General features: G+C 41.6%; 1 long non-coding RNA gene across 1 annotated transcript in view; it reads right to left on the bottom strand.

Moving 5' to 3' along the window:
- Window positions 1–10608, bottom strand: part of LOC123016976 — an 18837-nt gene extending 8229 nt beyond the window's left edge. Inside the window, exons 1-2 of the long non-coding RNA XR_006413516.1 lie at window positions 10540–10608; window positions 763–767 (exon numbers count right to left, since the gene is read on the bottom strand). This is a non-coding gene — a long non-coding RNA (uncharacterized LOC123016976). The remainder of the gene's footprint in view (window positions 1–762; window positions 768–10539) is intronic.
- Between the last annotated feature and the right edge of the window lie 2546 nt (window positions 10609–13154).

The following is a 13154-nucleotide window of genomic DNA, read 5'->3' as shown; positions in this document are numbered from 1 at the left end:
ATGTGTGAACCAGCCCTTACTAATTGTGACATTGCTGACTTTTAATTAACATCTATTTTTAACATCTATTTTGTAAACCTTTCACTTTTCAAATTAAAAAGGCTAGGGAATTAAGCAGTGGGTTTAGACTTTCAGAAGAGAAACATAATTAAGCACATGGGGGAATAGTCAAATGACTCTTGGCAGTTTCATGGTGCCATTGTCTGTGTTGCCAAACCAATCCTGCCTTGAAAAGGTTTGGAAGCGGATCAAATATTTTAAAACAAATCCTGTCCATTCCCTACAACAACTGATTTTCGACTTGCTAACCAAATGGGGCATAAAATCCGAGCTATCTTTTCCCATTGTGAATTTCCTATTGTAGTTGACAGTCATATGAATTATTTATTTTGTTCCAAAATTGAGGAACCATGTGCATTCACACATGTCTAATAGGTACTATTGAATTAGTGTTATTTCCAATTTTCAAACACATTGTTGAAGGATACAGAGCCATCACAATCTCCATGCAAATTTTATGGGTGGAATCTTGAACCTCTTACAAACAACTGAAAAACTAACCTTGAATTAGATGAAACATAAATCCTTAGGTGTCTTAAGGATGACTGTCACTTTTGCATTTCACCATAGTTTTAAAAAAGCAAACAGAAAACAAACTTAGTTTAAACTCTTCTCTTCAGTCAGAATCCTCTAAATATGCCTATATACATTTTCTAGATAATACCAAATGCTTTATCCTAACACATGGATTATTCCCAGTACCACTTCTCCAAAAGTCTTAAAATAAATGAATTAAAAACATAACAAATAGATGGGATCAGTAAGATCAAAGCAATAGCATCACCAAAGATAACCAAAGGCTTGATGAAATGTTTTCACATATGTCATGTCTAGTCAATTTGTTTTGTATTACAACTCCCATGATCTCTTGCCATATTTGAAGGACCACAAACTGAGCTTCAGCATTATTGCCATTGTCTGTGACAGATCTTCCACCAGAATCACCTTCAACTACTATCGCTGCCCTTCAGGAGTTTCTCTACCCCTGTCACCATTAGATAGATCCATTATCTTCTGCGGATGTGACCATTACTTCTGAACAGGGTGGATGCATCTTAGCCTGGTGTCTCCAGCTTAACCATTCTGCCTTGGGTGACTCTGCTAGGAGACCCACCTAGTGAAACAATTTGGCTCCTGGTGGCATTGCTCTCAGCTTCTCTGACACTCTCAAACTCCTTCACCACATTAGGGTGCAGAGCCAAGAAGAGGAAATCTGTGGGGATAGAGGTCCCATTGAGATATCACAGTTGGATGCAGAAGCCACTTAGCTGTGAGTTTACCGAGTTTTGCTGTTGTAAGATTTGTTAGAATTTTGTCTCCTTCCCTGCTTTTTTTAAATCTTCCTATGGAAGTGTAATTTTGTTTTGGTGGTGGGTTTGCCCCCCCCCACACACACCTCTGTGTGTGTGTGTGTGTGTGTACAGATATAGATATAGATATATATATAATTAATGACAATGCATTGATGTAAAGCATCACTAACCTACTGAAATCTGAAATTCCAGTCAAATTAATGTGCAGCGGAACCCACTGTGTTTTGGGGCAATCATGGAGTGGAACTGATGTCTTCTGGATTCTAATCAATCCCTCAAGCTTTCTTTGTGATACCAACCGTGCATTCATAGAGGACAGTTCAGGCAGGTCTGGAAAGAGAGAGAGCTTTGAAGGAGAATGTACTATCTACATTCAGTAGGTGATTTTGCCTGACTCATTTCCCTGCCCCCACATGTAAGGGGGAGATTGCAGATGATGGTAATTGAAAAGGCAAGCATGACCCCCAAAGGTCCCGAGAAATCCACATGTGTTAATGAGTGACACCCATGCAGAAAAGTGAGTATATTTTCATTCCTACTGGCAAGGTTGCAGAGCTTGGAATCTGGGGAAAAAGAAAATAGAAAAGAAACCATAAATAGGGTACTGTGCATTTTGAAAAGACTTAAAACACTTCAGTAACTTAGCTCTTTTCTTTTTTATGTTTACTTGCTTTTCATATCCCAAGCTGCACAATGAAGATAAACATAGATTTAATTGAAATAGCAGAAAAATTTGAAGTGGTCTTCCTCACTTCTGCGTTTGCCAGATGTTTCTGTGGTTTCTATCAACCAGGGCCAGCAAGTTTGTGTCAGGCTGATGGGGCTTGCTGTCCAAGACACCTGGACACTCCTTGGTTGCAGAAGACATTTTCAGATCACCCTGCTTCAAATATCACATTACAATACTTGCTCCTTTTTCCCAAGAACATTTCTGAGTTTGAGGTAGGTAAACCTGGTAAACCTTCTTCAGCACTTATGTGCTGTTGCTTTACATTGGGATGCTCATCTGTTCTTGGAGAGGGTATGGATAGCACTATGCAGTAGCTGTGATGTGGTTCAGAAGCAAGTAACCAACCTTTTATCTTTCTTGTCTCTTTTATCTTTCTGTAGAGATTTGAATGCTATGCTTCCATTGCCTTCGTGCAACTCAGGATGACTCACAACAATTCAACAACACAAAATAATATGACCAATTCATTCACAACTACAACCCAAACTGGGCATGGGTTGTTGGTAAACTGTTGCTTGCCATCTAATGCAAGCACTGAGCTATGGTTTAAGAATGGGTTAGTAACCAGAAACCATCTGGAGTTTTCACAACTCAGTAACAAACCATGAGTTCCCTTTCTGGACAGTTCATAGTTAGCAACCTATACTCAAGTCATGGAGCACAGTTTGTACATAGCAATGACCCATGATTCAACAACTACCTATGATTCATGATAGCTGATACACAACCCATACTCTAGGTTGTCATTACATGTGAACCAGACACACTGTGGTAATAAAAATGGCAGGCAGCTCCCAGATCCATCTGCCAAGGAAGACCAGCAGAACTGGGTCCTGCTGAGGCAGTGAAGCTCTGGAAACCATGAAAGCATGTTTCCCCGTTCACACCCACCACTTACAAATAGATAATTCAGTTGCAAGCATACAGGGCAAGAATCAAAATATTATCTTGGTATTTCTGGGACGTAACTGTTCAACTGGATATTGCTTTGTGTGTGTGTGTTCTTGATTCATTCATGGGGCTGAGCAAGTATATGGGAAGCAGCAGTGGAATTCTGTCCTGAGGTATGGTATATTCACACACAACAAACAAACAGAGATATCCTTTAAGCCGAAGGTCTCGTTTTAGTTGGTAATTGGGGTGGGACATTTTAATAAGGAGTAGATACATATCTGCTGTTCTTTCATATCTGGCTTTTCCAAAATAGACTAAAAGCAACTTGCAGCAAAACTGAAACAAAACATTTAAAATAATGATCCAGTAAAACGCAAGTACCCCATAAAATAACTACAACATGCCTACCATAAACAAATCAACCGATGCATTAAAAAGACCATCAGATGCTATTTTATGCCTGGGAGAAGAGTAGAGTTTTAACCTTGTTGTCTGATACATATATTGGCTTATACAAGAAAGTATAAAGAGTAAAAAATGTAAAAATTGTATAAAGAAAATTAAAACTTTTCAAAGATGACTTTGGCTCCATATATTCTTTGAACTGCAGCCTCACTAAAATGAGCAGAGCTGTTCCAAACTGCTCCTTGGAACAACCGTGCACGTGAAACAGCCACAAACACTTCCCCCTTCTATCTCTACGACTACTGTGGGAAAAGCTTCATCCATTCAAGACACTTTGTATCCATTAAGTGATTCCCCTTTGGTGTTTTAATTAAATAAAGGAGGTTAATTGCTGTGGAAACGGCTTGTCAGGGCACACTCAGCACAAGTCTTGAGAAAGTTTGGTAGCTCTGACCTGAATAATTAGCTCAGCACACTTTTGCCTCTGACCCGGACTTGTTTAAACACTAGGGTCTAGTGGAACATACAAATATTACCTTGCTCCTTTATTCTCGCTTGCTTGTTTGTTTGGAATACCTGCTCTCTTTGTTTCAGGGAGCAGAATCTGATTTTGAGGTTATTCTCTAGCTCTGGTCACAAATCCAATTGGCCAGTCAGCCCAAGCACTAGATACTGGGCTTACTCCCAGTTTTGAAGTGCAGGTACTCATCCTGTCAGCCTTCATAGCCAAACCGCCAAGGAGAGTCCAAAGTGGCAGGCAGTTCTTTTGATCCATGTGCAGGATCAGAAGGTTCACCATTCCTTAGCATGTCTGGTCAGCAGGGCAGCCTTCCAACCACTGGGCTTGCTGTACCAGAGCAGCTGTGAGTGGGCAAATGTCAGCATGGACTGACGCACACTCAATGCTCATGTTGATGGCCTCAACTGGGTGAACCTGAAAGAGGGAAGCATTGAAGAAGAGGTAGGAGCAAAACAAGGAAGGATCTGCTTAAAGGGAAGGGGAGAGTTAAAGATACAGATAAGTAGGAGGTGGAGAGACAAGGAAGAAGACTGTGCTCTTCTATATGGCTGCTCTTCTATATTCTTGTCAGAAACTATTGAGTTTAGTGGGGAACGATGGAGCTTCCCTTCCTGCATTGACCCTTTAAGAGTAAGCTTTGAAGAGGCTTCAGAAAAGGTGACTGTCCAAGGCTGGAGAAGGAGTTAGTATCTTTCTGAGAAAAGAAATCAAGGAGAAATACTGGAGAAGGACTTGGCAGCCATGGGCATTGCTCTTCCTGTGCATTTGGCTCAGACAAACCATGGGAGGGCTATTTACCTGCTTTGTGTCAGATAAGTGAAGTTGGAGGACATTCACAATGAATGAGCAATTCCCTAATTTTTGAGCATTATAACCAGGTTTGAGCATTATAACTAGGACAACTTTGCTTGCTAATCTGCTTAGTTAAAGCATATTTTTAGCCATTGTATCTCTGCTGGAATCAATGGATCAGAGAAGTTTTAATGTGCTGTTACCACAAGACTTGCTCACAATCCATATGAATAAACCACTTCCAGCAGCTTTTATCTCTACCAGGAACAGGTATTTTGTAAAGCTAATGAACCTTCATTATCCATTTAACAGGAAGCAATAAATTGTTGCTGGGAAAAATTAATGTCACCCTCAGCTACTGTGAAATTTGTAGCTATGCACAGAGGGAGCCAGAAATTCTGGGGTGGGTGGCAGAATCTCAGGATCCCTACTCCAAAAGATGCAGGTACTGATCCCTAAGAACTCTGGCTCCACTGTACCAGGAATCACTCTGCCTCATTGTCTCCTGACATCTCCTTGATCACCATGGCTGGACCAGCTATAGCTGGAAGGCTGCATGTAGTCCTTACCCCAGTTTCATGTGGTCCTGTTCCTTTTTTGCTCCAGTGGGAAGAATCCATGGAAGGAGTGCTGGAAGAGGGATCATTCTGAAAACCATGAATAGAGATCGTGGGGAGGAGAACAAATGGGAGAAAGCTGAACTGGATGGAGGAATGGAAGCAGATGAACATTTTGTAGATAATCAAGTCAGATCATCAATAGCTTTCTCTCTCTCTACTGGCAATCTGTGAGGCAAGCAGAGAGACATAGTGAAAAGGAGTTTGGAGGGGGGGGGTCCTCAAGAGAGAGAGAGAAGTGGTGCCCCAAGATGAAGTGTTGCCACCGGCATTGCCCACTTTTAGCCATGAGCCTGCCCACTACTTGCATGTAGATCTTGAAAGATTAAAAAATGCAACCCTCAACAAATAAAGGTTTTCCCACCCTGGATCAAAGGTATGTGGACCAGGACAAGATTGGCTTTTATCACCACATTTCCTTTCTCTGTTAAAGAGCAGAAGCTGTAGTAATGGCAAGCACAACAACAGGACTGGCTGTCTCACTTTCCAGGTGGCTGAATTTTGCTGCGAGCTTAACTCAAACAAGGCTTAGTATCTCCCACCCTTGTGAACCTTCTTCTACAGAGTGCCATGAAATGGAAGCAACTGGAATTTTTTTCTAGGCAAGCAAAAGTGAGAGAATATCAGTCATGAATGGGAAAAAGGAAGGAAAATATTTGGGCATGCATATAGTTTCTGGAGAGGCACACACATGTCAATATTCAGCATGTGAGGCCGTTTAGAGTGTACATTAAAAACAAGAACCTTCTGAGTTTATTCAACTGGAGGTTTTCCATCAGATTCCGCCGAAAGATTTCCAAGTCCTGAAACCACAGGCCACATTGTGATAGGAACTCTTAATATCGACTATTTTGGAACAAAATCAAAACAAGTGTGTCAGGTACTATATCTGGATGGAATTGAAACACATGCACACCTCGTTACTTTCCAGCTGAATGGCTGGAGCAATCGACACATATGGGGTTCACATATCATGATGAGCAACTTTGTGAGGTGGCCACAGTTTATGGCGCCCTTGATAGACATTCAGGGTCATGGAGGTAATTCTCTTCCTTCCCACAATCACCTTCCCTGTCAGTCCTCTAGGTGAGTCTGAGGAGTCCCCAAAGGGAAAAACAAGGCTGCTTTCTTTGACAGTCATGATGGCAAGCCAAGTTGGGCTCACTACATCTGTCAAGAGGTCTCTGCTGCACCACCAGGGCTCATGCTTTGAGAACAAAAGAGAGCAAAAGAGGACAAGGGTGCTGATAAGGCACCATTGTCTCCTGTTTTGGAGAGGGTTGCTAGAGCAGTTGGGATGGAGGCCGTCCGCCTGACCCATGCCCACCAAAGGAGGGAGAAATCAGCTGGACAGCACTATGGAAAGCAGCAGTGGCAGTGCCTTCTGCACGCATCTGAGGGATGCCTCCCACACACAGGAGCAGGGGAGGGGAGGAGCAGCTGGGCGGTGGTGCCCGGTTGGGGACCCCTTTCTGGCAAGTGCAGTGACAAAGCAGAGGTTCTGCTGACCCTCCTTTCTTGCTCCCACTTCCACCCTGGTGCCTGCAGAGGCTCTCTGGCAAGAGGGGCCAGAATGGGGGAGAGTAGGGGTATTTGCTGAGCAGCACAGCCCCTGACTGGGCACCACCTCTCAGCTTGTGTGCAGGAGGGGATTCCCTCAGATACAAGGGGGCCTGGGTGGGATCATCCAGGAATCAGCTGAGTTGTGCTGCTCCTTCTGCAGTGCAGCCCAGCTGATCGCCTCCTTCTGTCCCAAAACAGAACTTTAGGGCAGGAGGTGGGCAAAGCAGGAGGCCGTTGGCAGCTGCTACAGTGCTCTTTGGCTAGCTACTTGGCAGGAGTGGCAGTGCACTGTCTCAGTTCTGAGAGAGAGAGAGAGAGAGAGAGAGAGAGAGAGAGAGAGAGAGAGAGAGAGAGAGAGAGAGATTGATTGATTTCTGGCCTTTGTACCATGATGATTTGTGTTTTCTGGGTTTGGATGACACAGAAAGCCATTATGGTATTGAGAAATCATAAAACAGACCATTGTTTTTGTCTGTGATTTGTAAAGACCAAAGATGCAGTGCTAAAATACTGCAATGGAGTTCAGACAACAGACTGATAATGGCAGAAAACCACTGAGCCTTGTCATGTTGTGTGAATCTGCCCATAATCTAAAGCAGGGGAGACAGTAGATCTCCCCACAGTGTGGTTGTTGTTGAGTTGTTATGACATTACATTACTATGACATTACATTTATATACTGCCCGTAGCTCACTGGGTGGTTCAAAACATTAAGTCACGCTTTGAGATTTCAACCAGGTCTGACCCTGTCTATCTTCTGCTTCAACTCCAGCATTCTTAACTGGCAAATGCTTCTGCAATTTGAAGTCCAAACCATCAGATGGTCTACCATCTACATATCCATGTTTTCAAGTGTTACCATCCCTAGCATTATTTTTTCTAGTACTGAAAGTGTCTAGGCAGGTAAGTGTACCAAATCTCATCTTTCTTGCTATTGGGGAAGTAGTATCTCAGCACATTTAATTCTGAAAATGAGAAAGTATTATTCAATGTTGTAAGATGAGACAAAGTGTTAGCATTTGGATGTTATCTGATACAAGGAACCAGGAAGTATAAGTAATGCACAGTTCCTGATCTTACTTCCTTACTAAATTAGAGACCTGTATTTACTTACTTTGCCAACAGATATTGAACTCAAGGGACAGTATTCGTTCCATTTCTTTGCCTGTTAATTTCCAATTTGTCTTGTTTATTTTTAACCTTGCTCTTTTTTATGTTATTACCTGGTCTATAGTTTCTATTGCATTGAAATAACATTAATGTCTATATTACAAATTGGCTTGCAGTTGACTGCTGCAAATGTATAGTGTATTAGTGCAGAAATAGAACTATTTTTAAAAAGAAAAACCTGATGTCTTTCTATATTATTGATCATCTGTGTCTCTGTGTGTGAAAAATGAACTGCTCAGACTATAGGGGTAAGTGCACTCTGAATGCTGTTACTGCTAAGTGAAGCAGGGAAACAAGTTGCTCAAACAGAAACTGGCTCAAAAATGTTCCAGCTCCTTGAATCTACACTTATTATCTCCTTGAGTGCCCTCATTCAGCAGGAACTCTGCATAATGATGCCTACAAGGTAACAAAGACAAAACAAATGCCATCTCCCTGCACATGCTAAAATTGCATAATTGTCCCTTTCCAGTGGCCAAAGCAATAAGATTATTTCTTTTAGAGGTGATCACACCTTTATTATGCCTTTATTTTCACCCACCTGTTAGTCACTCCCCTTTTTGAAGGAGAGAGCACTCATTTATGATCTCTTTCATTTTACTCTGCCTCTGAAATGCAAAACAAGTAATTCTAAAACATGATAAATTATTATTTATAGTACAAACCTATATAGGTTTACTGGGACGTCGACTCCATTGAGTTCAATTAGGCTAACTTCAAGGTGTTAGCAAGATGATGCTTTAGACACGTTGATCACTGTACTGGAATGCAGATTGATGTTTGAAAGTATCAAGCGTAGGAATGGACATCTTGTCACAGATCAAGCCATAATGAGATTACTTCCCCAAAACTTGAGAAATAGTGTGGCTTATTTCTAAGCCTATTTGTTTTAGGAAATGCAATTAAGTACAAAATACACTTGATCTCAATCTATTTCCCCATGCCTGCTAACTAAGCTAACTTTAAACACTAGTTACCAGATGGCATCAGTAGTGATGCTTTGGCAGAGAGAAAGAAAGGAAAGCATATCTCTTTCTCTTTGGCAGCATGAGAAAAACCTCTCAGAGCCCTTTGGGAAGCATAGTTTTTCCTAAGCCAGCAGAGTTCCCATGACAGTAACGTTAATTTTCCTTTGCGTTCATCAGTTGGTATAAGAGCCAGTGAGGTATAGTAGTTAAGAACCTGAAGCTACAGTCCAGGCAATCTGGATTCTAGTCCCCACTCAGCCATGGAGCTCAATGGGTAACTCTGGACCAGTCACAGACTCTCAGCCCAACCTTCCTTACAGGGTTATTGTTGTGGGAATAAGCTTGACAGCAGGAAGAGAATGATATAAGCAGTTTTGAGAATGATATAAGCAGTTTTTTCTTTAAAAGAAAAAAAATGGTGGGTTATAAATCTAATGAATACATAAATGGGTCAGTCCAGTTCAAAACTGCAGTTCAGCTCAGTGCTGAGACATATGATCAATGCCAGGACTTACATCTCTGCAGTAAAAAACTTTATTTATTTTTAAATTTATAGACCCCTGAATAACCTGACAGGGCTCTCTAAGTGGTGGGCAAAAAGATACAAGACCAATTTCTAAATATAAATGTAATACTATATAAAAATCTATTTGCTTATAGTAATTTACATCAGAGAGAAGGCTAGATTAGAGCCCTTTTTTAACATGCTAGTTCTGTTTGTGCAGAGAGCCTTTTAGATAGAACACTAAAATATTCAACCCTTACCTGGCGTTTAAAGTGTTGCTATTCTGCAGCAGATTCATCATGTGAATCTGCTGATTGTGTCATTAGTTCATTCAGGCTTAATATTGAGAAGGTTTTAGGTCTCCATGGCTATCTGTACTTGATTCTGAATGGAATTTCAGGGTCATTTCATGTATTTTTATTAGCCAAGTATAAGAAAGTTCCATTAGAAAGTAGTGCATTTGAGTGCATTTCACTGTATGGAAAAGTTTTTGCCACAGTGAGATATCTCTGATGGCTGACTCCAACATGGTAATCATCACTGAATGCTACATTAAATGGATTGGAGTCAGGTAAATGTGCAAAGGATTGCAACATGGTAGTGCAGTCCTATACAAATCTACTACTGTATGGGTTTCATAGAATAATAGAGCTGGAATGGGCCAAGAAGGCCATTGGGTCCAAGCCCCTGCTGATGTAGCACACCAAGTTATACCATAATGCCCTGTATTTCCTTGTCTAGATCATTCATAGAGATGTTGAAGAGCACTGGGCCCAGGACTGAATCCTGTCACACCCCGCTTGTAACCTCTCTCCAGTTTGAGAAGCTGCAATTGGTGAGCACTTTGAATCCCATTTTGTAGACAGTTGTGGATCCACCTAAGAGTTGTTCTATCTAGTCCACTTTTTGCTAGTTTGTTCATCAAGATGTTGTAGGCCACTATATCAAAAGCTTTGCTAAAGTCAAGATAGATTCTTTCCATTGTCCATTTGGTATTTCCACTGACCATTTGGGAGGTTACGCAGTCAAAAAATGAGATTAGTCCGGCAGGATTTATTCTTGAGAAATCCATGTTGGCTTCTAATAATCACTGTATTTTCTTTGAGGTGCTTACAGATTGGTTTTTCTTATTTTAATAATTTACTCCATACATTTTCCAAGGTCTGATGTCAGACTGACTCGTGTGTAGTTCCCAGGTTCACATTTTTTCCCTTTCTTGAAGATGGGGACAACATCAGCCCTTCCTACATTTTCGAACTCCACAATAGATTCAAATGAGTGTGGATTTCTGTGAATCTAGTTCTATCTAAGTCATGTGGATTTGTGGACAATGTTTCCCCTTTTGGGTCATATAGCATAAGTTTGCACTGGCAAACGATGAAATTCTTTTACAAAGAAACTGACTGTCAGTGGATGATACAGTGAAAGTCTCCATGCAACACAGGCAGAAGAGATTTAATAAAATCCATACATTCTGTTTCCAAATCTAATCATCATCATTATTATTATTTACATTTTTACATCACCCAATAGCCCAAAGGCTCCCTGGGTGGTTTACAAGATTAAAACATAAGCAAAAAATAAAAATAACAATAACACAATAAAACAATCATAATTAGGTGATAAGCAACAGTAATAAAACAACCCCAGGCCACTGATCAAATTGCCACATAGGTACAGCAGCTTGGAATAAATTTTTCATAAACTGTGCACAGTTTTATTTTTCAATAAGAATAATAAAATTAATTTTATCCTTTATTTATGAATATAAAAATTCATACTGGGAAGGAAGTCCCATTGAGCTCATTGGTTCTTTCTTCCAGGTAAATGTGTATATGACTGCAAACTTAGACATGTTAAGAATTCAGCGGTTGAAATGAATGGGTCAGATTAGTCATCCTGATTTTGGTGGTTCTGTTCCTTAAGTCTAGGTCCAAGCCAAAAGGTAACAATGCAGCTACCAGCTCTGATGGAGGTATGAAGTCATGTCATCTTGCAGCTTCAGGGTTTGCAGAGGTGCCAAAACTATTCGGGAAAACTCCTTAGAGAGCAGAATTCCCCAAAACAGCTGCATTCTTGATGGACACAGAACGCTGATTGCCTGCTGAGGGCAGGAATGGGAAGCAGGTGGGAGGGGAAAGGAAATAAAGTATCCCGGACAGCATATGCCACACTGCCACATTTCATCACAGCCTTCGCTTTTATTAATGTAATTGCCTAGCATTTATAGCTTCGACGGTCGGGATCTTTGAAATAAGGTCTCAAACCTTTATTGTACCAAGACTCAAATAGAAGGTTATCTTTACCTGTATTATCAGAATTTTCTTTTCTTTCCTTCTTTGTAAAAAATATTCAGTCTCTTACGTACTTGGGATTCGATTGGGATGATAAGGCGCACTTTGCTGGTGTATGCATATGTGAATTCATCTGCTTAAGAACAGATGCACACGGTGAGGACTGGGCCTTCAAGATAAATCTGCTTATTAGCTGCATGCTGTGCGAACCCCCGCAGTGATAGCACCAGAGTTAAGACCGCAGTTTCAAAAAGCACACGCTACAAATTGGAGTGTATTCATCCTTCAAATGCCAGCGCTGCTGTCTCATCTCATTAGGAATTTAGAAAGTTTACGCTAGTACTTTATCAATAAGTGCAGGGGGATTTGCATGAAATGGCGTTCTGAGGTGCTGTCAAAAATGCCATTATGCTCAGTTTCACCATATTCAAGATGCTGCCACGTGGAAAAGGCGAAGTTGCAAAAGGAAACAGAGGCCCTATGGCTTAATTTGGTTGCTCTTTGGGAGTGACCCCAAAAGGGAATCAGAAGACAATGTATGTTTATCCCAGGGATGGTACTAATTGTGAGGATCCTTTCCTCATTTAACCAGAGGCCATCAGCTTTGGAGAGTGTGGGCCTATCCCTCGTTTTGAATCTAAAGTGTTATAAGGCATACCGAGCTGCTTAAAAACAGAAGCAGAAGCATTATGGACATGTCTGCAGAAATGTTAGCCCCACTGTGCGTCATGGGGCTTATTCCCTAGTCAGTGAAGCCAGGCTTCCAGTCTCAAAAACCAGTCCTATAGTTCCCAGACCGTAGGATGACTTGGATTCCATCTGGTGGCTCAGGAAATGAGAGCTGGATCTCCTGGCTCTGTGTCCTCCAAGCCAGTATGGAGAGAGTTACGCTGGTTGCTTCTCCCCAGATCAGAAGATCAATCTCAGAGGTAGGGAAAAGGGGGCACTTGGTGGGCAGGGAAAGGTACAGACTAAGAACATAAGAGCCCAAGAAAAGCCATGTCGGATCAGACCAATGGTCCACCTAGCCTAGCACTCCATGCACATGGTAGCAGGCCAGCTGTCCACAGGGTCCCTCAAGCAGGATGGGCATAAGACCTCCACCTGACCAAGCTCCTCATCAACTAGTAAAGGAGGACGCACATAGCCAGCAAGGCTAGTAGTCACTGCTGTCCCCCTTCTCCATGAATCTGTCCAATTCTTTTTGAAAGTCATCCAGATTGGTGGCCATCACCACTTCCTGTGGCAGTGAATTCCACCATTTGGCAGTGAATTCCATGACTTCAGCTTCTAGGGTTATGGGAAAGGGAGAAAAATGACTCC

This window comes from Varanus komodoensis, unplaced genomic scaffold (assembly GCF_004798865.1).
Source record: "Varanus komodoensis strain SLA01 unplaced genomic scaffold, ASM479886v1 scaffold9, whole genome shotgun sequence".
Classification (NCBI taxonomy): domain Eukaryota; kingdom Metazoa; phylum Chordata; class Lepidosauria; order Squamata; family Varanidae; genus Varanus; species Varanus komodoensis.
This window is presented reverse-complemented; position numbering and strand designations above follow the sequence as displayed.